Source organism: Lethenteron reissneri, chromosome 10, assembly GCF_015708825.2.
Source record: "Lethenteron reissneri isolate LAM-NWPU_2019-01 chromosome 10, ASM1570882v1, whole genome shotgun sequence".
Classification (NCBI taxonomy): Eukaryota; Metazoa; Chordata; class Hyperoartia; order Petromyzontiformes; family Petromyzontidae; genus Lethenteron; species Lethenteron reissneri.
This window is the reverse complement of record NC_083788.1, coordinates 6,375,775-6,402,000: the sequence shown is the minus strand read 5'-3', so window position 1 is coordinate 6,402,000 and position 26,226 is coordinate 6,375,775. Positions and strand designations below refer to the sequence as shown.

Genomic DNA, 26,226 nt, shown 5'->3' with positions numbered 1-26,226 from the left:
CGGGCGGGTGGGCAGTCAGCCACTTTTCTTCTTTCTCCCGCTCCCTCAACGCCGCACGCGAAGAGAATCCGCTTTCTCAAGCCGTCCCGTTAGGTCACGGAGGCGCGCCGTTTCAAGCGTAACTCGTCCGGTGCCGTGTCTCCTCCGCAGCCGTCGAACGTGCTGCTGAACAGCGAGTGCGTGGTGAAGGTGTGCGACTTTGGGCTCGCTCGCTCCGTCGGACCGCTCGCCGTGGAGGGCGGCGCGGGCAGTGGCGTCGGAGGAGGAGGAGGAGTGAGGGGCGACCCGGCGCTCACCGAATGCGTCGCCACGCGCTGGTACCGCGCGCCCGAGATTCTGCTCTCAACGCCCAGGTGAGAAGGGGCACCCACCCATCCACCCGCCCGCGCCCGCCCACCCACCGACCCACCGACCACCCAACCCACCCACACCGCCCACCCATCCACCCACCCGCCCACCCATCCACCCACCCGCCCACCCACCCACAGACCCACCAACCCACCCACCGAACCACCCGCCCACCCGCCCGCCCGCCCACCAACGACCCCACCAACCCACCCGCCGACCCACCCGCCCACCCGCCCACCCACCCGCCCTCCCACCCGCCCTAAACCCACCCGCCCACCCACCCTCCCACCACACCCACCGCCCGCCCACCCACCGACCCACCAACCCACTCCACCCACCCGCCCACTCATCCACCCACCCGCCCCACCCACCCACAGACCCACCAACCCACCCACCGAACCACCCACCCGCCCACCCACCCACCCATTCCACCCCCACCCGCCCACCCACCCACCAAACCCACCAACCCACCCCACCGACCCCACCAACCCACCCTACCCACCCGCCCACTAATTCACCCACCCGCCCGCCCACCAACGACCCCCACCAACCCACCCGCCGACCCACCCCGCCACCCCACCCACCCACCCGCCAGCTCACCCTCCCACCCCCCACCACCCACCCACCCTCCCACCCGCCCACCCACCCACCCGCGCGCGCGCACGTTGGGCTTGCCGCGGAGAGGACGGCGCAGCAAGCGTTGACTCGAGCTGTGCAATGTGGACGGGATCGAGCGTGGCCCCTTTCACACGCGTCGGTCTTGTCCGGGTGCTCCGGTTTACTCCTGTCACGCAAACACTCATTTATTGGGCGCCACGGTGGCAAGATTGTTAACCACCTCGCCTGCTATGCAGGAGGCGGAGGGTTCGATCCAGACCTGGACGCCTGCTGCTGTATATTTGGAGTGTGCGGTGTCTCTCTCTCTCTCCCCGTGGTCGCGGGGGATTTTTCTCCGGGTCCTCCAGGTTGTTACCCCCACATTTAGAATCAATGTGCGTTCAGAGTGTTTGGCTGAAATGCATTTCCACGCGGTAAGCTACTTCGTTTTGTAGCCGTGTCGCTTCTGAAAAAGAGCCGTATGGCTCAGTGGCCTTACCTGGTAAAATAAAAAAAAATTGTTCAGTTTTAGTTTAATTGGTCAATAACACCTTAATATATTGATTTCGTCCTCCTGGGGCCTTTGAGTCGTTCCCCTCTCTCTGCGAGGGCGAGCGAGTAGCGTGGTTGCGGCTCGTTCCAAGTTGAAAGAATTGAATGCACAGCGTGTGCGATATGAGCCTAATGGGTCTGTCTATATTCAAGTAAGTTTTAAATCTCCCTAATTGATCGAGCAGAACACATTTTTGGCGATGCTGCTGCGTTGGCAGTGGTGCACACGCAAAATAACAAATCAACACAATCGGGGCAGTGTCAGCAATACTTAACCAATGCTGTAGGACAAAAAACACATCGATAATAGGCGACGTTTCGGGCAATGCCCCACCCCCACATAACGTAGAGAAGCCGGATAGGTATAGTTGTTGATACTGGTAGGAACCTCCTGGTTACACCAGCCCACAGGGGATTATCGTGTCCGTCGTGCAGGGAGGGGCTGGGTGGGGAGGGAGGGTGGGGAGGGGCTGGGTGGGGAGGGTGGGGCTGGGTGGGGAGGGAGGGTGGGGAGGGGCTGGGTGGGGAGGGGGCTGGGTGGGGAGGGGCTGGGTTGGGAGGGGAGGGTGGGGAGGGGCTGGGTGAGATGGGTGAGGAGGAGCTGGGTGGGGAGGGGTGGGAGGGGTGGGGCTGGGTGGGGATGGGCTGGGTGGGGAGGGTGGGGCTGGGTGGGGAGGGGCTGGTCACCCCGTGGTGCCCTTATAACACTCAACGTTTAACCTACTCACGCCAGCTTGTGCCCGCCCTCACAGTCGGGCATATTTGCGGAATACACCACGCCGCCGTTGACCCTGCAGGCCATTGAACCGAGCAACCCGACGTTCCTACCAGCTCCCTCCGCAGGAGGAATGTGTTTGTATTTACTTCTTCTTGAATCTAAAAACAAATGAAGGAGGCATCATTCCACGATGGAGCCGTTTCATTCCTCTGTGCATTCCCTGCTATGAGAGATCAATCACGAGACACTGACATTGACAGATAAAACAACAGCTGACAAGAAGACGCATGCGGAGGTGAATACTTGGAATTGCACCGAGAGACGGGGTGAATGCACGTGTGTGTCGTGTGTGTCACGTGTTATTTGTGTGTGTGTGTATGTAAGGTGCTCGCTCACAGCACTTGCCCCAACAGTCTGTCAAGGCTATACGGGGAGGTCTTTGTCTTTGTGCACTGCATTAAGTTCGATTCACGCTCACGGACAGGGCGCTCCCTTAGGTCGACTCAGCCTTAAACATCAGGCACTGGGGAGACAAACCCACATTCATAGGTGCCGGATGAGAGCACTTGCCCTAACAGCCAGTGTAGGCTGCACGGGGGACCTTTGTCTATGTGTCTGTGTGTGCGTCTGTATACCAACACCAGTGACGATTATCTGAACCGGTCCTGGGCCTCCCCTAGGTCGACTCAGCCTCAAATGAGTACCTGGTGCGGTGTGCAGTAAACATCGCCACTGGGGAGACAAAAGCGGTCGGGCGTGGTGCTGGCCTTCATAGGTGCTCGCTAACAGCACTTGCCCCTACAGTCTGTTGAGGCTTTACGGGGGATCTTTGTCTTTGTACACTACTGTATGACCACGTGTGATTCTGTGTGTGAGTTTCAATGTTATTTGATGTATCTCTATGTATGCACATGCAATGTTTGTTTGCTGTGTGTCAATGTGTATGTGTATAAGTGTGTATCATTGTGTGTATCTATACATAATATGTATCTGTGTGTAAGTATGACTGTGTGTGTGTGTATCTGTTTCCTATGTGTTTGTGTGTGTCTGTGTTTGTGCCTCTGTTGTATGAGTGTGTGTGTGTCTCTATGTATGCACGTGTATGTTTGTTATGTGTGTGTACGTGTGTATCAATGTGTGTATCTATACATAATATGTATCTGTGTGTACGTATGACTGTGTGTGTGTGTATCTGTTTTCTATGTGTTTGTGTGTGTCTATGTATGTGTCTGTGTTTGTGCCTCTGTTGTATGAGTGTGTGTGTGTGTCTCTATGTATGCACGTGTATGTTTGTTATGTGTGTGTGTGTATAAGTGTGTATCATTGTGTGTATCTATACATAATAAGTATCTGTGTGTAAGTATGACTGTGTGTGTGTGTATCTGTTTTCTATGTGTTTGTGTGTGTCTATGTATGTGTGTCTATGTTTGTGCCTGTGTTGTATGAGTGTGTGTGTGTGTCTATGTATGCACGTGTATGTTTGTTATGTGTGTGTGTGTCTCTATGTATGCACGTGTATGTTTGTTATGTGTGTGTGTGTGATGTGTAATAATAACACTTTAATAACCCTAGCAACGCGCGTGTGTTTACATAGCGACCGCCAGAAACACGCGGTGCGTGTGCGTGGTGACGCCTCTCTTACAATCACCACCACCATCACCACCAGTAGTGGTGGTGATGTAGCTACCACCACCATCACCACCACCAGTAGTGGTGGTGATGGTGGTGTAGCTACCACCACCATCATCACCACCAGTGTAGCTACCACCACCACTACTGTCACCATCACCAGTAGTAGTGGTGGTGGTGGAGTTACCACCACTACTGTCATCACTACAGTACTACTACTACCATCATCATCATCACCACCAGTGTAGCTACCACCACCACTACTGTCACCATCACCAGTAGTAGTGGTGGTGGTGGAGTTACCACCACTACTGTCATCACTACAGTACTACTACTATCATCATCATCATCATCACCACCAGTAGAGCTACCACCACCACTACTGTCACCATCACCACCAGTAGTGGTGGTGATGTAGCTACCACCACCATCACCACCACCAGTAGTGGTGGTGATGGTGGTGTAGCTACCACCACCATCATCACCACCAGTAGAGCTACCACCACTACTACTGTCATCACTACAGTAGTACTACTACCATCATCACCATCACCAGTAGTGGTGGTGGTGGTGGAGTTACCACTACCACCACTACTGTCATCATCACCAGTACTGGTGGTGGTGGTGGAGTTACCACCACTACTGTCATCACTACAGTACTACTACTACCATCATCACCATCACCAGTAGTGGTGGTGGTGGTGGAGTTACCACCACCACTACTGTCACCACTACAGTACTACTACTACCATCATCACCACCACCAGTAGTGGTGGTGGTGGTGGAGTTACCACCACTACTGTCATCACTACAGTACTACTACTACCATCATCATCACCACCACCAGTAGTGGTGGTGGTGGTGTAGCTACCACCACTACTGTCATCACTACAGTAGTACTACTACTACCATCATCATCACCACCAGTGGAGCTACCACCACCACTACTGTCATCATCATCACCACCAGTAGAGCTACCACCACCACTACTGTCATCACCACCACCAGTGGAGCTACCACCACCACTACTGTCATCATCACCACCACCAGTAGAGCTACCACCACTACTGTCATCACTACAGTAGTACTACTACCACCACCATCATCACCAGTAGTGGTGGTGGTGGAGTTACCACCACTACTGTCATCACTACAGTACTACTACTACTGTCATCACCACCACCAGTAGTGGTGGTGGTGGTGGAGCTACCACCACTACTGTCATCACTACAGCAGTACTACTACCACTACAATACCACTACTGTCATCACTACAGTAGTACTGGCATCGTTACAGTACTACTACTACCACTACAGGACTACCACTACTACTATCACCACCAGTGGTGGTGGTGGTGCTACCACCACCACCACTACTGACATCATCACCACCACTACAGTGTCACTGTCACCACTACAGTGTCACTGTCACCACTACAGTGTTACTGTCACCACTACAGTGTTACTGTCACTACTACAGTGTTACTGTCACCACTACAGTGTTACTGTCACCACTACAGTGTTACTGTCACTACTACAGTGTCACTGTCACCACTACAGTGTTACTGTCACCACTACAGTGTCACTGTCACTACTACAGTGTCGCTGTCACCACTACAGTGTTACTGTCACCACTACAGTGTTACTGTCACCACTACAGTGTCACTGTCACCATTACAATGTTACTGTCACCACTACAGTGTCACTGTCACCACTACAGTGTCACTGTCACCACTACAGTGTTACTGTCACCACTATAGTGTCACTGTCACCACTACAGTGTCACTGTCACCACTACAGTGTCACTGTCACCACTACAGTGTTACTGTCACCACTACAGTGTTACTGTCACCACTACAGTGTCACTGTCACTACTACAGTGTCACTGTCACCACTACAGTGTCACTGTCACCACTACAGTGTTACTGTCACTACTACAGTGTCACTGTCACTACTACAGTGTTACTGTCACCACTACAGTGTCACTGTCACTACTACAGTGTCACTGTCACCACTACAGTGTCACTGTCACCACTACAGTGTTACTGTCACCACTACAGTGTCACTGTCACCACTACAGTGTTACTGTCACCACTACAGTGTCACTGTCACCACTACAGTGTCACTGTCACCACTACAGTGTCACTGTCACCACTACAGTGTCACTGTCACCACTACAGTGTTATACACACACAGTGTTATACACACACAGTGTTATACACACACACAGTGTGTTATATACACACACAGTGTTATACACACACAGTGTTATACACACACAGCTGTGTTATACACACACAGTGTTATACACACACAGTGTTATACACACACAGCTGTGTTATACACACACAGTGTTACACACACACAGTGTTAGACACACACAGTGTTATACACACACAGTGTGTTATATACACACAGTGTGTTATACACACAGCTGTGTTATACACACACACACGTTTGTGCTTCTGCGATCACTACAGCACAGCTATCATCATCACACCCCCCTCCGCTTAGCACGCTTGGCTACGTACGGCGCGAAAGAAATGCAACATACACACATCACTACGTACACGCATCACTACGTACACACATCACTATGTGAGTGAGTGTGTAAGTGTGTGAGTGTGTGAGTGTGTAAGTGTGTGAGTGTGTAAGTGTGTGAGTGTGTAAGTGTGTGAGTGTGTAAGTGAGTGTGTAAGTGAGTGTGTGAGTGTGTAAGTGTGTGAGTGTGTAAGTGTGTAAGTGTGTGAGTGTGTGAGTGTGTAAGTGTGTGAGTGTGTGAGTGTGTAAGTGTGTGAGTGTGTAAGTGTGTGAGTGTGTGAGTGTGTAAGTGTGTGAGTGTGTAAGTGTGTGAGTGTGTAAGTGTGTAAGTGTGTGAAGTGTGTAGTGTGTGAGTGTGTGAGTGTGTAAGTGGTGTGAGTGTGTAAGTGTGTGAGTGTGTAAGTGTGTGAGTGTGTAAGTGTGTGAGTGTGTGAGTGTGTGAGTGTGTAAGTGTGTGAGTGTGTATGTGAGTGAGTGTGTAAGTGTGTGAGTGTGTGAGTGTGTGAGTGTGTAAGTGTGTAAGTGTGTGAGTGTGTGAGTGTGTAAGTGTGTGAGTGTGTGAGTGTGTGAGTGTGTAAGTGTGTGAGTGTGTAAGTGTGTGAGTGTGTAAGTGTGTGAGTGTGTGACAACCTACAAGAATCACGTGCCAGCCCGTCTAGTGTCAATCCAAAGCCTCCAGTCGGGGGGGGGGGTGTGTGTGGGGGGGGTTGATTGACCATACTTCACCAAAAATAGTCGGTGAAGGTAACGATCCGTGATCGGTTCGGAATATCACTCGCCGGGTTCGTAGCGCAGTGTTGTGAACCACTCCCCTAGGTCGACTCGGCCTTCAAACGAGTAACTGGTGCGGTGTGTAGTAAACAATCGGGCGTGGCGTTTGGCCAACCCCCACCCTCTCGTGGCCTTCATCGGTACTGCTGCTGCCCGCAAGTAGTCTGTGTCACAGAGGTCACGGGGGGTCACGGGGGGATCTTTCGTCTTCCTAACCTGCCTGACGCTGTGTGGGTGGGTGTGTAAGCGAAGTTCTCCCCTGTCACAGTGATGCCTTCTCTGCGCTTGTGAAACGTGGAAATCTCTCCTCCCCTCCCCCCCCCACACACACACCGCTTCCCCTCTAAATGCGCAAATCTGAATCATCCTGCCTATTTAGTCTGTGGTGGCTATCCGGGGGGACCTTTGTCTTTGTGTGTAATAATAATACTAATACCTTGAGCCCATTGTTGATCCACTGCTTGTTTGACTATCCGTACTGCGGTGTGGGTTGTGGCAAAAGTGGGAGAGGGGGGGGGGCATTAGGGAGTGATATTGGTAGGAACCGACTGGTTCCACCAGCCCACAGGGGATTATTGTTTCCGTCCGTCCGTCGTGCAGGGAGGGGCTTGGTGGGGGGTGGGAGGGGAGGGGCTGGGTGGGGAGGGGCTGAGTGGGGAGGGGCTGGGTGGGAACGGTAGGGCTGGGTGGGGAGAGTGGGGCTGGGTGGGGGGTGGGAGAGGTGGGGCTGGGTGGGAAGGGGCTTGTCACCCCGTGGTGCCCTTATAAAACTCAACGTTTAACCTACTCACGCCGGCTTGTGCCCGCCCTCACAGTCGGGCTTATTTGCGGAATCCACCACGCCCTGGCCGTTGACCCTGCAGGCCATTGACCGAGCAACCCAACGTTCCTACGAGCTCCCTCCGTAGCAGTAGGACAATGTGTTTGGGTTTGGTTCAAGCTCATCACTCGCCACCGACATTAGCCGTGTGACCAGGAATTGACCTCTGGGCTGGCGGGTTCATAGCGTAGCGTGCGAATCACTGCACCAACCCCGCTCCCTGGTATATCCGCAAGGGTTGTGTTTCAAGTTTGTGGGTTAGTAAGTTCGTGACTGTGTGTGTGTGTCAATGCACGTGTACACTCACGTACATTCCTAAGTGTGACTCTGATGTGAAGGGGGGGGGGGGGGCGTCGTTAGTGCAGTGGTGAATAGCCGAACTGGTCTTGGGACTCCCCTAGATCAACTCAGCCTTAAATTCGTACCCAGTGTGGTGTGTGAACATCAGGCACCGGGGAGATAAAGGTGGCCGGTTCTGGCCACCCAACCCCCTTGTTTGCCGTGCCGGCCTCTAAAGGTGCCTGGTAACAGCACTTTCCCCAACAGTCTGTGTAGGCTATGCGGGAGATCTTTGTCTTTTGTGTGTGTGGGTGGGTATGTAATTGAGTGTGTGAATAAGTGTGTTAGGAAGTGTGCAAGTGAGTGTTTGTAAGTGTTCACGTGTTAGTAATTATGTTATTCGGCGAGTGTGTGTACGTGAGTGTGTGCGTGTTAGTAAATATGTGCGAGTGTACAAATTAGTGTTTAAGTGTGCAAGGGAGTGTGCACGTGGGTTATTAAATCGTGTATTCGTGTGCATTGGTGATTGTGCAATAAGTGAGTGTGCGCCTGTTATCACTTAAGTGTGTTCGTAAGTTTGTTAGTGGATGAGCGTTCGTAAAGTATGTAAGTGTGTAAAATAGTGCGGAAGTGAAGGAGCATGTAAGTGGGTGAGTGTGTAAGTGATGAGTGTGTAAGTGGGTGAGTATGTAAGTGGGTGAGTGTGTAAGTGGGTGAGTGGGTGAGTGTGTAAGTGGGTGAGTGAGTGTGTAAGTGGGTGAGTGAGTGTGTAAGCGGGTGAGTGTGTAAGTGACGAGTGTGTAAGTGGGTGAGTGTGTAAGCGGGCGAGTGAGTGTGTAAGTGTGTGTGTAAGTGTGTGAGTGTGTAAGTGTGTGAGTGTGTAAGTGAGTGTGTAAGTGAGTGTGTGAGTGAGTGTGTAAGTAAGTGTGTAAGTGAGTGTGTGAGTGTGTGTAAGTGTGTGAGTGTGTAAGTGTGTAAGTAAGGGTGTAAGTGTGTAAGTGAGTGTGTAAGTGTGTAAGGGTGTAAGTGTGTGAGTGTGTGTGTAAAGTGTGTGAGTGTGTAAGTGAGTGTGTAAGTGTGTAAGTAAGTGTGTGAGTGTGTAAGTGAGTGTGTGAGTGTGTAAGTAAGTGTGTGAGTGTGTAAGTGAGTGTGTAAGTGAGTGTGTAAGTGAGGTGTGTAAGTAAGTGTGTGAGTGTGTAAGTAAGTGTGTGAGTGTGTAAGTAAGTGTGTAAGTGAGTGTGTAAGTGAGTGTGTAAGTAAGTGTGTGAGTGTGTAAGTGAGTGTGTAAGTGAGTGTGTAAGTGAGTGTGTGAGTGTGTAAGTGAGTGTGTAAGTAAGTGTGTAAGTAAGTGTGTAAGTGAGTGTGTGAGTGAGTGAGTGTGTAAGTGAGTGTGTGAGTGAGTGAGTGTGTAAGTGAGTGTGTAAGTGAGTGTGTAAGTAAGTGTGTGAGTGTGTAAGTAAGTGTGTAAGTGAGTGAGTGTGTAAGTGAGTGTGTAAGTAAGTGTGTAAGTGAGTGTGTGAGTGAGTGAGTAAGTAAGTGTGTGAGTGAGTGAGTGTGTAAGTGAGTGTGTAAGTGAGTGTGTAAGTAAGTGTGTGAGTGTGTAAGTGTGTAAGTGAGTGTGTAAGTGAGTGTGTAAGTAAGTGTGTGAGTTTGTAAGTGAGTGTGTAAGTGAGTGTGTAAGTAAGTGTGTGAGTGTGTGAGTGTGTAAGTAAGTGTGTAAGTGAGTAAGTGAGTGTGTAAGTGAGTGTGTAAGTAAGTAAGTGAGTGTGTAAGTGAGTGTGTGAGTGTGTAAGTGAGTGTGTAAGTAAGTGTGTGAGTGTGTAAGTGAGTGTGTGTAAGTGTGTGAGTGAGTGTGTAAGTGAGTGTGTGAGTGTGTAAGTGAGTGTGTAAGTAAGTGTGTGAGTGTGTGAGTGTGTAAGTGAGTGTGTAAGTGAGTGTGTAAGTGAGTGTGTAAGTAAGTGTGTAAGTGAGTGTGTGAGTGAGTGAGTAAGTAAGTGAGTGAGTGTGTAAGTGAGTGTGTAAGTGAGTGTGTAAGTAAGTGTGTGAGTGTGTAAGTGTGTAAGTGAGTGTGTAAGTGAGTGTGTGAGTGTGTAAGTAAGTGTGTGAGTTTGTAAGTGAGTGTGTAAGTGAGTGTGTAAGTAAGTGTGTGAGTGTGTGAGTGTGTAAGTAAGTGTGTAAGTGAGTAAGTGAGTGTGTAAGTAAGTGTGTAAGTGAGTGTGTAAGTAAGTGTGTGAGTGTGTAAGTGAGTGTGTGTAAGTGTGTGAGTGAGTGTGTAAGTGAGTGTGTGAGTGTGTAAGTGAGTGTGTAAGTAAGTGTGTGAGTGTGTGAGTGTGTAAGTGAGTGTGTAAGTGAGTGTGTAAGTGAGTGTGTGAGTGTGTGTGTAAGTGTGTAAGTAAGTGTGTAAGTGAGTGTGTGAGTGTGTGTGTGAGTGTGTAAGTGAGTGTGTGTAAGTGTGTGAGTGAGTGTGTAAGTAAGTGTGTGAGTGTGTAAGTAAGTGTGTAAGTGAGTGTGTAAGTAAGTGTGTAAGTGAGTGTGTAAGTAAGTGTGTGAGTGTGTAAGTGTGTAAGTAAGTGTGTGAGTGTGTAAGTGAGTGTGTAAGTGAGTGTGTAAGTAAGTGTGTGAGTGTGTAAGTAAGTGTGTAAGTAAGTGAGTGTGTAAGTGAGTGTGTAAGTAAGTGTGTGAGTGTGTGAGTGTGTAAGTGAGTGTGTGAGTGTGTGTGTAAGTAAGTGTGTGAGTGTGTAAGTGAGTGTGTGAGTGTGTACGCCTGTGCGTGCCTCGCGCGGTGCGGCTCCGCGTGTTTTGCTCGCGGCTCCTCGGCAACCGCCGCCGTTGCTCCGTAAACACCAAGAGGCGCGCAGCAGCCGCCCTGGCAACAGGAACAGCAGCAGCAGCAACAGGAACAGCAGCAGCAGCAACAGTAGCGATAGCAGCAACAGAAACAGCAGCAGCAGCAACAGGAACAGCAGCAGCAACAGTAGCGATAGCAGCAACAGCAACAGCAGCAACAGAAACAGCAGCAGCAGCAACAACAGCAACAGAAACAGCAGCAGCAGCAACAGGAACAGCAGCAGCAGCAACAGTAGCGATAGCAGCAACAGAAACAGCAGCAACAGAAACAGCAGCAGCAGCAACAGGAACAGCAGCAGCAGCAACAGTAGCGATAGCAGCAACAGGAACAGCAGCAGCAGCAGCAACATAAACAGCAGCAGCAGCAACAGCAGCAGCAGCAACAGCAACAGAAACAGCAGCAGCAGCAACAGAAACAGCAGCAGCAGCAACAGTAGCGATAGCAGCAACAGAAACAGCAGCAGCAGAAACAGCAGCAGCAGCAACAGTAGCGATGGCAGCAACAGGAACAGCAGCAGCAGCAACAGAAACAGCAGCAGCAACAGCAGCAGCAGCAACAGAAACAGCAGCAGCAATAGAAACAGCAGCAGCAGCAACAGTAGCGATAGCAGCAACAGGAACAGCAGCAGCAGCAGAAACAGCAGCAGCAGCAACAGTAGCGATAGCAGCAACAGGAACAGCAGCAACAGAAACAGCAGCAGCAACAGTAGCGATAGCAGCAACAGGAACAGCAGCAGCAGCAACAGAAACAGCAGCAGCAGCAACAGTAGCGATAGCAGCAACAGGAACAGCAGCAGCAGCAACAGAAACAGCAGCAGCAGCAACAGTAGCGATAGCAGCAACAGGAACAGCAGCAGCAGCAACAGAAACAGCAGCAGCAGCAACAGCAACAGTAGCGATAGCAGCAACAGCAGCAGCAGCAACAGTAGCGATAGCAGCAACAGGAACAGCAGCAGCAGCAACAGCAGCAGCAGCAACAGTAGCGACAGCAGCAACAGGAACAGCAGCAGCAGCAACAGAAACAGCAGCAGCAGCAACAGTAGCGATAGCAGCAACAGGAACAGCAGCAGCAGCAACAGAAACAGCAGCAGCAGCAACAGTAGCGATAGCAGCAACAGGAACAGCAGCAGCAGCAACAGAAACAGCAGCAGCAGCAACAGCAACAGTAGCGATAGCAGCAACAGCAGCAGCAGCAACAGTAGCGATAGCAGCAACAGGAACAGCAGCAGCAGCAACAGCAGCAGCAGCAACAGTAGCGACAGCAGCAACAGGAACAGCAGCAACAGAAACAGAAACAGCAGCAGCAGCAACAGTAGCGATAGCAGCAACAGGAACAGCAGCAGCAGCAACAGAAACAGCAGCAGCAGCAATAGCAGCAACAGAAACAGCAGCAGCAACAGCAGCAGCAGCGATAGCAGCAACAGAAACAGCAGCAGCAGCAACAGGAACAGCAGCAGCGATAGCAGCAACAGAAAGAGCAGCAGCAACAGGAACAGCAGCAGCAGCAGTAGCGATAGCAGCAACAGAAACAGCAGCAGCAACAGAAACAGCAGCAGCAACAGCAGAAACAGCAGCAGCAACAGAAACAGCAGCAGCAACAGAAACAGCAGCAGCAACAGAAACAGCAGCAGCGATGGCAGCAACAGCAGAAGCAGCAGAAACACAACAGAGACATCAGAAGCAGCATCAGAAACACAACAGAGACATCAGAAGCAGCAACACAACAGAGGCAGCATTAGAAACACATCAGAAGCAGCATCAGAAACACAACAGAGACATCAGTTAATGTCCAGTAATTCATCAATGAATAGATACATCAATGAATACGTAGCGAGAACAGCAACATGAATGACCAAGGACTGCATCGTTGACAAACAGCGTCAGCATCTATGAATAGACGCACATTATAGTCGGCATTATAAACAGCATCAATTAAAAAAGGGCAGAGAAACCTGATCGCATCAGTGATCAAGGAGTACAGCGGCATCGATGGCTCGGGACAGTGTCGTGTAATAGGGGGCAGCTTTGATATGAATGCAGACGGCACCAATTAATCGAGATCCGTAATTTGAACAGAAACCCAAAAAATCAATTCAAAGAAGCGTGGGGGGGGGGGTTGTCGCACGCTCGGTCGGCATTGCACCGAGAGCCTCCGCGAGAGAGGAACGCGTGGGTCGGGGAACACGCGGGTCGGGGAACGCGCGGGTCGGGGAACGCGTGGGTTAGAGAACGCGCGGGTCGGGGGAACGCGTGGGTTAGAGAACGCGCGGGTCGGGGAACGCGTGGGTTAAAGAACGCGCGGGTCGGGGAACGCGTGGGTTAGAGAACGCGCGGGTCGGGGAACGCGTGGGTCGGGGAACGCGCGGGTCGGGGAACGCGTGGGTTAGAGAACGCGTGGGTCGGGGAACGCGCGGGTCGGGGAACGCGCGGGTCGGGGAACGCGCGGGTCGGGGAACGCGCGGGTCGGGGAACGCGCGGGTCGGGGAACGCGCGGGTCGGGGAACGCGTGGGTTAGAGAACGCGTGGGTCGGGGAACGCGCGGGTCGGGGAACGCGCGGGTCGGGGAACGCGCAGGTCGGGGAACGCGCGGGTCGGGGAACACGCGGGTCGGGGAACGCGCGGGTTAGAGAACGCGCGGGTCGGGGAACGCGTGGGTTAGAGAACGCGCGGGTCGGGGAACGCGTGGGTCGGGGAACGCGCGGGTCGGGGAAACGCGTGGGTTAGAGAACGCGTGGGTCTGGGAACGCGCGGGTCGGGGAACGCGCGGGTCGGGGAACGCGCGGGTCGGGGAACGCGCGGGTCGGGGAACGCGCGGGTCGGGGAACGCGCGGGTCGGGGAACGCGCGGGTCGGGGAACGCGCGGGTCGGGGAACGCGCGGGTCGGGGAACGCGCGGGTCGGGGAACGCGCGGGTCGGGGAACGCGCGGGTCGGAGAAACACATCAGAAGCAGCATCAGAAACACAACAGAGACATCAGAAGCAGCAGCAGAAACACATCAGAGGCATCAGCATTAGAAAGACAACAGAGACATCAGAAGCAGCATCAGAAACACAACAGAGACATCAGTTAATGTCCAGTAATTCATCAATGAATAGATACATCAATGAATACGTAGCGAGAACAGGAACATGAATGACCAAGGACTGCATCGTTAACAAACAGCGTCAGCATCTATGAATAGACGCACATTATAGTCGACATTATAAACAGCATCAATTAAAAAAGGGCAGAGCAACCCGCTCGCATCAGTGATCAAGGAGTACAGCGGCATCGATGGCTCGGGACAGTGTCGTGTAATAGGGGGGCAGCTTTGATATGAATACAGACGGCACCAATTAATCGAGATACGTAATTTGAACAGAACCCCAAAAAATCAATTCTAAGAAGCATGGGGGGGGGGGGGGTGTCGCACGCTCGGTCGGCATTGCACCGAGAGCCTCCGTGAGAGAGGAACGCGTGGGTCGGGGAACGCGTGGGTCGGGGAACGCGTGGGTCGGGGAACGCGCGGGTCGGGGAACGCGCGGGTCGGGGAACGCGCGGGTCGGGGAACGCGCGGGTCGGGGAAACGCGCGGGTCGGGGAACGCGCGGGTCGGGGAACGCGCGGGTCGGGGAACGCGCGGGTCGGGGAACGCGCGGGTCGGGGAACGCGCGGGTCGGGGAACGCGCGGGTCGGGGAACGCGCGGGTCGGGGAACGCGCGGGTCGGGGAACGCGCGGGTCGGGGAACGCGCGGGTCGGGAACGCGCGGGTCGGGGAACGCGCGGGTCGGGAAACGCGCGGGTCGGGGAACGCGCGGGTCGGGGAACACATTGATTAGGGAACACGTGCACCTGGGTGGCGGCATCTGGCTTGGGCTGACCGCGTCACGTCTCGAATGGGACGATGGTCAAGAGCAATCACGGAACGGCAGCCAAGGGATGGAATGCGGTCCCAGAGGAGCGTCCACCGGCAGGATGGAGCGATGGAATCAGTTCCGTGTGGATTGCTAACAGTGCAGGGACGTGAGAGATCAGTATCAGAAAAGCAATGATTTATCCTGGAGGAATCCGAAGAGCTATAACGCTCTTGTTCACATATGCCGAGTAGGGGGCGTGTCGGAACGCTACAACAGCAAACAATACAGAATCACGACAGGAGTTGAACGTTTAGGAAATGTTCGCAAATCAGCAGCGGAAAGGCGACCGTTGCCGCTGATGATGATGATGAAGAATTGAATAGGGACCACATTCAATAGGCACCGTTCACAGCATTACTGACCAATGAACACAGCAACAACAAAGTTGACAGCATCAGCAGCACCATCAGTGAATAGGGGCAACATCGGTAACATGGATGAATAGGGGCAACATCGGCGAGGTAATCGATTAACACATTCCTCCTGCGGAGGGAGCTGGTAGGAACGTTGGGTTGCTCGGTCAATGGCCTGCAGGGTCAACGGCGGCGTGGTGTATTCCGCAAATATGGCCGACTGTGAGGGCGGGCACAAGCCGGCGTGAGTAGGTGAAACGTTGAGTTTTATAAGGGCACCACGGGGTGACCAGCACCTCCCCACCCAGCCCCACCCCTCCCATTTTTGGTTGCACGACGGACGGACACAATAATCCCCTGTGGGCTGGTGTAACCAGGTGGTTCCTACCAGTAATAGAATTAATACAAAGTAACGTCGTCAATGAATGGGGGCAACATGGAATGGCACAGCCGTAGTGAATCAGCATGGGGCCGTATGATTGAATGAATGCGATCCCGTGAGCAAAATCGTCAATGGCTTGCGACGACACCATCACCGGCGAAATACGCAAGCAGCGTTTCAATAGGGGGACGTTCATCGTCGGTTACGGCACCAGCGAATCGAGAAAGTTCCAGTTCGATAATATCAACGAATGGCATTGACTTGGCGCCCACAATTCGGCCCGGTCGCAATTCGTCGTTCGGGAGAGGAGGGGGGGGCTGGGGGATTTGGCTTTTTTTCGGCGGTGTCCGAGGGCTGCCCGTGGGCGAACATCGCCCCCTCGTGCGCGCCTCTTGTCACGGCATTTTCGGAATGTAGTTCTACAAGGTCCACTTCTGCGACGGCGTTGCCGAGCGCGTTGGGGGGTCGGGATGTTAAGCCTCGCTGCTCTGCTGATAAGAATTCCGAAGGGATTCTGGGTAACCCAACCATTGGGCGTATCGAGATCTCGCCCGCCCGCCCGCACACCCATCCACCTTCCCTGTTTGCGCCCTCGTGGTGTGCCGCTGGACTGGGGAGCTTAGTGATGTAATGGCCATCAGCAGCTGCGTAATTCTTGGCCACGGCTTGTCGAGATATGGTGGGGGGGGGGGGGTTGTACGTGTCAGGAGACAAAATATTGGGGGGAGGGGGGCTGCCGTTTTTAAAGAGGGGGGGAGGGATTGATAAAAAATGTGATTCGTATTGTTTGGATCTTTCGGTAAAGTCACATAGATAGGTTCAAATTAATAAAAATAAAATAAACCAAAAACTTACTTTTTAACACATTCCTCCTGCGGAGGGAGCTGGTTGGGTTGCTCGGTCAATGGCCTGCAGGGTCAACAGCGGCGTGGTGTATTCCGCAAATATGCCCGACTGTGAGGGCGGGCACAAGCCGGCGTGAGTAGGTTAAACGTTTAGTTTTATGAGGGCACCACGGGGTCACCAGCCCCTCCCCACCCAGCCCCACCCCTCCCAACCCCCACCCAGCCCCTCACCTCCCCACCCAGCCCCACCCTCCCCACCCAGCCCCTCCCCGCCCTCTCCTCCCCACCCAGCCCCTCCCTGCACGACGGACAGACGGACACAATAATCCCCTGTGGGCTGGTGTAACCAGGAGGTTCCTACCAGTGTTAATTTGAACCTATCTACGTGACTTTACTGAAAGACGAAACAAATATCATTTCCTGCAGTCACGAAAACTTTAAGTCACGATTCAATGCATTTCGTCTATTATTTAACTTGAGCCGGTCCTGGGCCCCCCTTTAGGTCGGCTCAGCCTTAAATGCAGTCCCTGGTGCAGTGTGTAAACATTGCCTTTGGGGAGACTAAGTCGGTCGGGCGTGGTGTTGACCACCACCTCGTGTGCGCCGTGTTGGCGTCCACAGGTCGGTGCGACAGTACTCGCAAACAGCCCTTGCCCTCACAGTCTGTGCAGGCTATATGGGGGGGGGGGGCAATCTTTGTCGTTGTGTTACAAGATCCAAAGCCTGACAATCGTAGTGCTGCTGGTGCAATGTGTACAACAGTAACATTGCGGGAGACAAAGGCGGCCGGGCGTAGCGCTGGCCGCCCTCGCTCAGAGCGCTTGCTCCTCCGACAGTCTGTTGAAGGCAATGTGTGTGTGTGGGGGGGGGGGGTCTCTATTTGTGTTGTGCCACGCTAGGTACACGAAGGGCGTGGACATGTGGAACCTGGGCTGCATCCTCGGGGAGATGCTCACGGGGAAGCCGCTCTTCCCGGGGAGTCAACCATCAACCAACTTGAGCGGATCATGGCCGTGGTGCCGCCACCTTCACGGGACGGTACGCGGCGGGACATAGTGAAGATGCACGTGGAGGCGAGCGCGGGGACACACAGAGAGAGACGGAGAGAAAAGGGGGGCACAGGGACAGATGGGGGGGCACAGGGACAGATGCGGGGGGCACAGGGGCAGACACGGGGAGACACACATGGAGAGACGGGGAGACACACATAGAGAGACGGGGAGACAACAGGGACAGACACGGAGAGACACACATAGAGAGACGGGGAGACAACAGGGGCAGACACGGGGAGACACACATGGAGAGACGGGGAGACAAGGAGACAGACACGCGGAGACACACATAGAGAGACGGGGAGACACACATAGAGAGACGGGGAGACAAGGAGACAGACACGCGGAGACACACATGGAGAGATGGGGAGACACACATAGAGAGACGGGGAGACAAGGAGACAGACACGCGGAGACACACATAGAGAGACGGGGAGACAACGGGGACAGACACGCGGAGACACACATGGAGAGACGGGGAGACACACATAGAGAGACGGGGAGACAAGGAGACAGACACGGGGAGACACACATGGAGAGACGGGGAGACAACGGGGACAGACACGCGGAGACACACATGGAGAGACGGGGAGACAAGGAGACAGACACGCGGAGACACACATAGAGAGACGGGGAGACACACATAGAGAGACGGGGAGACAACGGGGGACACACAGGGAGGCACATGAAGAGGTGGAGAGACACTGGGAGAGACGCGGGGGGGGGGGGGGGATGGCAGGATATTGTGAGACAGTGATATGGGGAGACACGGTGAGACGCGGTGATGCTCAGTGATGTGAGATGTCCCGTGCCGTGTTCCACAGAACTCATGGCGATCAGCTCGGACTACGGCCGTTCAATGGTAGAAAGACTCATGGCTCAGTGAGTATGCATACACACGTCCATAGGCACACACACACACATCCCCCGTGTAGCCTTTAACAAACCGTTGGGGCAAGTGCTGTTAGCGGGCATCTCTTAAGGCTTAGTCGCCCTAGGGGAGACCCAGGACCGGTTCGGACAATTATCGTCACAGGTGTTGGTCGCTGACGAATATCTGTGAACGGAGAACAAAATAAATTTACCGAGTGCCCAGGAGCTGCATCGGACGTGGCGCCGTGCCCTGACCATGCCCAAGCCCACGGTGCCAGCCCCTTGCCCCGCTAGTACCGCGTCTCCAACGTTGATCTCCACCGCCACCACCACCACCACCATCACCACCGCCAACACCGCCGCCACCACCGCCACCCCCGCCGCCACCGCCGCCACCACCGCCACCACCACCACCGCCACCACCACCGCCACCACCACCGCCGCCACCACCACCGCCGCCGCCACCGCCGCCACCACCACCACCACCGCCGCCGCCGCCACCGCCGCCACCACCACCACCGCCACCCCCGCCGCCACCACCACCACCACCACCACCACCGCCGCCACCGCCACCATCGCCACCACCGCCACCCCCGCCGCCACCACCACCACCACCGCCACCACCGCCGCCACCACCACCACCACCGCCAACACCGCCGCCGCCGCCGCCGCCACCGCCACCACCGCTGTCACCACCGTCACCGCCACCACCACCACCGCCACCACCGCCACCACCGCCGCCACCACCGCCACCACCGCCACCGCCACCACCGCCACCACCGCCACCACCGCCACCGCCTCCACCGCCGTCACCGCCGTCACCGCCACCACCACCGCCACCACCGCCACCACCGCCACCACCGCCGCCACCACCGCCACCACCGTCACCGCCACCGCCACCACCGCCACCACCGCCACCACCGCCGCCACCACCGCCACCACCGCCACCGCCGCCGCCGCCACCACCGCCACCACCGCCGCCACCGCCACCACCACCGCCACCACCGCCGCCACCGCCGCCACCACCGCCGCCACCGCCACCACCGTCACCACCGCCACCACCACCACCGCCGTCACCGCCACCACCACCGCCACCACCGCCGCCACCGCCGCCACCGCCGCCACCGCCACCACCGTCACCGCCGCCACCGCCACCACCGCCACCGCCACCACCACCACCGCCACTGCCACCACCGCCACCACCGTCACCGCCACCGCCGCCCCAGCCCCAACTCCCGCATGCTTGCGGTCATCTCCCTCTCCCAGCAGGAAGCGGCGCTCGCTGGGGGAGCTGGCGAGGGGGGCGCCCCCCGAGGCACTGGACCTGCTGTCGCGTCTCCTCGTCTTCAACCCCGAGCGGAGGCTCACGGCGGCCGAGGCGCTCGCCCACCCCTACGTGTGCCGGTAACGGGGACCGTGCGGAGTGGGTGGTCGTGTTGGGGGTTTGGGGGGGGGACAGTGCCCACCCCTACGTGTGCCGCAGAGGTCGTAACCGGGTACCCGATACCCAGCTACCCGTACCCGGTCGGGTACGGGTAGCCGTTTGCGACCCTGGTGCGGCCGGGTACGGGTAGGCCATGAGTCGCCGGTGAGTCACCGTTTGTCACTCATTTCGGGTAGGGTACGGGTACGGGTAGCATACGGGTACCCGTACCCGGCCGGGTACGGGTACCCGTTTGCGACCCTGGTGCGGCCGGGTACGGGTACGGGTAAGGAATCAAAACCCGTTTGCGACCTCTGGTGTGCCGGTAACGGGGACCGTGCGGAGTGGGTGGTCGTGTTGTTGGGGGGGGGGGGGGGGGGCAGCCACTCTGTTAGCAGGTCGAGGGGGAAATCTCTCCGGTCAGCGTGCGGCCAATGCGGTGGTCACCACCTTGAACAGAACGAGGGGAGCACAGGACGTGGAGTCGGTGGCACGATTCGTAAATACGTACAATTCTGGCATGTTGCAAGCATGTTGCATGTATGGCATTGGCATGTTGCTGGTATGACACCGGCATGTTGGGAGCGTGTTGCTCGTGTGTATGTGTGCTATGTATGTGCTAATCGGAGGTGCTCGTGTGTTGCTGGTGCATTGTTGTGTTTGCTGGGATGACAATTGACACGCTGCTGCTGCTGCTGCGTCGCTCACTTAACCCTCTTGTGCTGCTGCCTCTCCCAACGCCCCGCCCCCCAACCCCTCCTCCCCCCGCCCCCCAACCCCTCCTCCCCCGCTCCCCACTGCCCCCCCCCCGCCCCCCACTGCCCCCCCCACCCTCGCCCCCCACTCCAGGTTCCACGACCCCCCCACGGAGCCGTCCCTCAATTACGACGTGGTTCCTCCCGTGGACGACAACACGCAGCTCGCCGTCAACGATTACCGAAGCCACCTGTACGAGGTGAGCCAGCTGTGTGTGTGTGTGCGTGTGTGTGTGTGCGTGTGTGTGCGCGTGTGTGTGTGTGTGTATGCGTGTGTGTGCGTGTTTGCGTGTGTGTGCGTGCGTGTGTGTGTGTGCGTGTTTGCGTGCGTGTGTGTGCGTGCGTGTGTGTGTGCGTGCGTGTGTGTGTGTGCGTGTTTGCGTGTGTGCGCGTGCGTGTGCGTGTGTGTGTGTGCGTGCGTGTGTGTGTGTGTGCGTGCGTGCGTGTTTGCGTGTGTGCGCGTGCGTGTGCGCGTGCGTGTGCGTGCGTGTGTGTGTGTGCGCGCGTGCGTGCGTGTGTGTGCGTGCGTGCGTGTGTGCGTGCGTGTGTGTGTGTGCGCGCGTGTGTGCGTGTGTGTGCGTGTGTGTGTGCGTGTGTGCGTGTGTGTGTGTGCGCGTGTGTGCGCGTGCGTGCGTGTGCGTGCGTGCGCGTGTACGTGCGTGCGTGCGGAGCGGTAGCGCAGTGGTTAGCACACTGCCAACCCGAGTTCGATTCCCGCTCGTGACCAAAAACAGTGGCGACTATTTGAACCGGTCCGAGGCCTGGTAGACTCGCCAACGGCACTTGTCCCGACAGTCTACACAGGCTATGTGGGAGACCTTTATAATTGTGTGTGTGCGTGTGTGCGACTGCCTCCCCCCACAGCTGATCCTGGAGAGGAAGGGCAGCATCAAGCAGCGCCGCCGGGGCGACGCACGGGACGGCAAGGACCCGCTGCAGTCGCTGTGCAGCGACCCCATTGAGGTGACCTGCCCCTCGTCCACCGCGGAGCTCCACAGGGAGTCCCCCCACGGGTCGCCTGCCGCCTCCTCCACCAAGATGCTCAAGGCAGGCGGCGGCGGCCAGGGCAGCCCCGTCGCCCCGCACAGCGACCCCTCCCAGAAGCCCCTGCGGCACGGTGAGCAAAACAAAACAAAAATGGAACGTGTACATTGTGAGGAAGGCCCAATCGCAATTGAATAGTAGCACAGGCCCCGCAAACCGTCCGTTTCAAACGACGAGATGCTGAAACGTTGGCCTTGGCCCTGTCGTGTGGATGTGGGGACTCCACGTCAGAGGTCGCAACCGGGTACCCGATACCCGTACCCTACCCGATACCCGGCTACCCGTACCCGGCCGGCTAACCGTACCCGGCCGGGTACGGGTAGCCGTTTACGACCCTGGTGCGGCCGGGTACGGGTACGGGTAGACCGTGAGTCACTGGTGAGTCACCGTTTGTCACTCATTTCCCAACGTCTTGTCTCTTCTCGCAATTCAAGTTCCTAGAATCAACCCACCCGCGCCTGCAACATGGCTTCATCCCAGAGGTCGCAATCAGGTACCCGATACCCGTACCCTACCCGTACCCGGCCGGGTACGGGTAGGGTACGGGTACCCGTTTGCGACCCTTGTGCGGACGGGTACAGGTACGGGTAAGGAATCAAAACCCGTTTGCGACCTCTGATAGTAGCACAGGCCCCCGCAAACCGTCAGTGTCAAACGAGGAGATGATGAAATGTTGGCCTTGGCCCTGTCGTGTGGATGTGGGGACTCCACGTGGATGGTTGGTGACAATACCGTGCTGATGAGTTCTAAGTAGGGCGACAATGGTCTATCGCAGTTTGTCAATCGCTGCATCACTTCTGCTGCTGCTGCTGCTGCGGTCGGTCGATCACATTTGGTCACCGATTATTTTGGAGGTGACCTAAGATGAGAGGAACCACAATGCAGTTCTGCAGGAATTGCTGATGGTTTTGTTGCACAATGCACAAATGAGCATGTGGGCTTTTTACACGTTTTTTTGAATGTTGTTTGAAATTTAGCGAGAGCATATCAGTGGTGTTTTTGTTTTTTAAACACAGTTGAAAAAGTTACATTTTGAGTTTTTCTGAAATTTTAGCTTTTTTGCCGGCATCACATTTAACCTGATTTCCTTTAATTTCTCAGTGTTGTTGTTCTTGTACAGATATATTAATATAGTAAGATCGTTGTAACCCGTCTTACCTTTTATTTGATCTTATTGTAAAGTCTTGAGATATGGTTGCTTTTCGATGGTATAAATGTAACTTGTATTGTATAGTTGTCTGTTGTTGTTGACCCTTTGTACAAGTTTGAGTCCTGGATGGGGGTTGCGGCCTTTGTTGTCATTGTTGATATCATCATCGTCATTATCTTTGTCATCATCATCAGCAGCAGCAGCAGTGCTGTCATCATCGTCGTAATTATTGTAATCATCAATATCATAATCATCATCACGACCATCGTCAGCCATACTCAACATAAGGTGTGTAAACATTGCCACTTGGGGACAAAGTTGGCCGGGCGTGGTGCTGACCACCCACTCCTTCATGCGCTGTACGTATGTACGTTGAACGTCTTTCGCACACTATGTAGCCAACCGTGATCATGGAACTTGCTGTTAGCCAGCACACGCAAGGTGCTGGCTAACAGCACTTGCCCCAACAGTCTGTTAAAGGCTATACGGGGGATCTTTGTCTCTGTGTTGCATGAGCAGGTCCAGATGCGCTGAGCTGCGTGCAGTTGAACCAGCAGCTCCCTGTGACCTCCGACCCCTCAGTCCGGCCGCCCCTCACCCGCTCGCTGGAGGTCAGCTTCTTATCTTTGCCTGTGTTAGCGGCGTGCCGTCTAGACACCCTGCAGTGTTCACCGCACGGCAATCACACGGAGCTGAAAACAAACACCATGAAGTGAAAAATATAACTTAACGTATGTACTTAGACTTTTTCCCATGCGAGGTCGGGTGTATTGCAGTCCATCTGAAGCTTGCAAGTGAAAAGCAGACCGTGATATATCCCTTACCCGACACAGCGTTGTCCATCGGGTGCACCGCAATCGATTGGCAGGTCGCGTTTGGTGGGGTAAAGTGTGGATATCTCGCACTTGTTCCGAGACCGTTTTTGTTTTTCATTTCCACAGCGATCCCATCCTCTGTCAGGAATTGTGGCCGTGTCAGCTTGAGACCCGATTGTGCTGCTACTCATTGGCTCTTCCCGCAGTCGGACTGGATTTTACCTCGACTGTGGAATTATTATAATTGATCGTTATTAATAATAATAATTATTATTGACTATTGTCTTCGATTGTAGTTTGTCCTTCAAATCGATCCACAGTGCGAGTGTGGCGTATTAATAACTATAATGATTAATAATCAATAATTAGTATTGACTATTGTCTTCGATCATAGTTTGCAAGTGCATTCCCATCGTGTTGTATGCACACTCGTGAAAGCAGTCTCTTTTACATTTTTAAATCCTTTATATTAAGTTCGCTTGCTTGCTTGCGTGCTTGCGCGCTTACGACCGTGCAAATCTTTCGGTCGTTTTTTAACCCACTTCCCGTGATCCAATCGAGCTGACATTTTGCACACAGACTCGTTGTGCGTGACAATGTATTTTCGTGAAAAAAATGTTCCAAAATTTGACACCTTTTAGGAAGTTTATTTATTTATTTAATTACCAATTGCTTAATGGTAGCAGACAATCATCTGACTCATAGGTGGCAGCCATCTCAAGCCAGAGGACGAGAGGACTCTAGCCGCCCGTTTCAAAGACCAATGTTGGCTGGGTTGTGGCCCATTGAACACGCATATAAAGGATTTATAGTGAAAAACTTTGTTTTTACGGGTTAATTTTTCATCATCTCGTAGTAGTGGGCTCCGAGATGTTTTCACGTGAAAATAAAGATGGTGATTAGAATTATTATGATTATGCAATAACGGTTCTAGGGAACTGAAACTGAACCCGTGCGTGACCTTCGCAGGCGAGGGCCATGAGCGCTTTCGCCCCAGCGTTTGCCAAGGCGTCGTCGCTGTCATCAACGACGGAGGAAGACGACGAATATTTGGAGGAGCTGGACGACGAAGAGGAGGACGGCGACGATGACGACGACGACGACGACGAGGAAGAGGTGGTGGTGGTGACGAGGGAGCCGTCGGACGCCGTGAGGGCTTTGTCCGGGCGCCGGGGGGAGAATCGCGGGGCGAGTACGGCGCTTCAGGCGCGTGAGCGCTCACCCACGCAGCACTCTTAGTGGAGGGGTGGAGGCGACGCGGACACACGCACGTACACACGTACACACGCGCACACGCGCACACACTGCCACGCTTAGCCACACACAAACTCAAGCCGCTTGCTCGCTCACTCAGCGATGAGCTCGCTCATTCACCTGCCCTCTCGCTTACTAACTCACATGTACACTTGCTCGCTCGCTCGCTCACTCACACAGGCACTCGCTCCCTAATTCACCCACCCACTCACTGGCTCTCTCATATAGCCACTTGCTCAGCCACTCATACACTCGCTCCCTCCTTCACCTACCCACTCATTCACTCGCTCAATCACCCACCCACCCACATGTCTACCCACTCAATCACAGGACCACTTCCTCAGCCACTCTCTTACTTAGGTACCCGTCCACTGATCCACTATCTCATTCCTTCACTTAATCCCTCACGTAACTACTCACCCTCGTAATCTCCCTGTCATTCGCTCACCCATGCAATCGCACACTTACCCACTCACTCACGCACATGCACTTTCGCTCACTCACTCGCTGACCTGACCAACTCACTTATCCACTCTGTCACTAGCCTAAAACACCCACACCCTCACACTCACAGACCCAATCACCCTCACACTCACAGACACAATCACCCTCACCCTCATAGACCCCATCACACTTACACTCACAGACCCAATCACACTCACAGACCCAATCACACTCACAGACCCAATCACCCTCACACTCACAGACCCCATCACACTCACAGACACAATGACACTCACAGACCCAATCACACTCACACTCACAGACCCCATCACACTCACAGACACAATCACACTCACAGACACACTCACACTCACAGACCCAATCACCCTCAGACTCACAGACCCAATCACACTCACAGACCCCATCACACTCACAGACCCAATCACACTCACAGACCCCATCACACTCACACTCACAGACCCAATCACACTCACAGACCCCATCACACTCACAGACCCAATCACACTCACAGACCCAATCACACTCACAGACACACTCACACTCACAGACCCAATCACACTCACAGACCCAATCACAATCACACTCACAGACCCAATCACACTCACAGACCCAATCACACTCACAGACCCAATCACACTCACAGACCCAATCACACTCACAGACCCAATCACACTCACAGACACACTCACACTCACAGACCCAATCACACTCACAGACCCAATCACACTCACAGACACAATCACAATCACAGACCCAATCACACTCACAGACACAATCACACTCACAGACCCAATCACACTCACAGACACAATCACACT

General features: G+C 54.5%; 1 pseudogene; it reads left to right on the top strand.

Annotated features, from left to right (window-relative positions):
* LOC133340724 (mitogen-activated protein kinase 15-like) overlaps nt 1–25,837 on the top strand; it is a 27,681-nt pseudogene extending 1,844 nt beyond the window's left edge.
* The last annotated feature ends 389 nt before the right edge of the window (nt 25,838–26,226 follow it).